Source organism: Melampsora larici-populina, assembly GCF_000204055.1.
Source record: "Melampsora larici-populina 98AG31 unplaced genomic scaffold MELLAscaffold_32, whole genome shotgun sequence".
In the NCBI taxonomy this organism is placed as follows: domain Eukaryota; kingdom Fungi; phylum Basidiomycota; class Pucciniomycetes; order Pucciniales; family Melampsoraceae; genus Melampsora; species Melampsora laricis-populina.
In genome coordinates, this window is record NW_006768796.1 from 560,390 (window position 1) to 561,781 (window position 1,392).

Consider the following 1,392-nt stretch of genomic DNA (forward strand, 5'->3'; position numbering starts at 1 on the left):
TGCACTCCTCTGCTCTGAACTTAGATATTTCTAAAGGTTGAGGGCAGCTTAACTGCATCTGTTGCACTTCCCTTCTCTCCGGCGGTACTTCATCCCCTCTCCGGCTCAGCCTACGCTACACTGTGTAGGAGTTCTACAACGTCACAAGAGGTGAGTGACAGTTTCACTGAACTCAATCTTTCTATCAATCTTTCTTTATACTTACATGTAGTTTATGATTTGCATTGCAGATAGTTAACAAGATGCTGTCAGCTGACCGCAAGAAAACACAGTTTTTCAAAGGTACACTGATCCATGATGACAAATGGGAGGCAATCAAGGCCCTTAATAAGGTATTAGAGGTATGTAATCAGTTTTGATTCAACTTTAAACAATTTCATCTTTAAGGCGTTAAATCTTCAGTCCTTACAGATCTTTTCAATAGGCACCAAACACATGGAGGGTGACTTTCCCTCCGGCGCAATGGTTCCTGTCAAATACAACCAAATCACAACACCTGTGGCTCCTGAATACTTCAGACATTAGCCAATGAAAAACATGTCTTTGTTGTCGCCTAGTATCCGAGTCCCCCCTACCAACGCCCCCGCCCTCCTGACGCAGCCGACGTGTTGGATTCAACACACATACCACATGAAATTTTTCACTCAATTTCAACAAGTACTGCCATTCAGTACATGTGAGAGCATAAAACATGTGTATGAATCACATAAAAATCATGCAGCAATGCAAATTCCATTTATACACAAAACACACATTCACATATATGTGAATTGCTTTCACATACACATGAATCTCATCCACATGTACTAGATCTCAATATCACTTTTATCTCCATATACACCTACTTCACTCTCAAATAGAAAATTACATATACTGACACCTTCATATACACAAAACACAAATTCACACACATGTGCATCTCATCCACATGTATGTGAAGGCAATACCACGTTCACCTCCACATACACGTAATTTCACTGTCAAATAAAAAATTACGTCTACTGACACATTCATATACACAAAACGCGCATTCACATATATGTGAATTGCCTCCACATATATGTGAATTGCTTTCACATACATGTGAATATCATCTACATGTACTAGATCTCAGTATCACTTTTATCTCCACATACACACAATTTCACTGTCAAATAAAGAATTAAATATGCTGACAGATTCATATACACAAGACACGCATTCACATATGTGTGAATTGCCTTTACATATATGTGAATTTCTGTCACATACACGTGAATATCATCTACATGTACTAGATCTCGATATCACTTTTATCTCCACATACACCTACTTCACTCTCAAATAAAAAATTACATATACTGACACATTCATATACACAAAACACAAATTCACCTATATGTGAATTGCCTT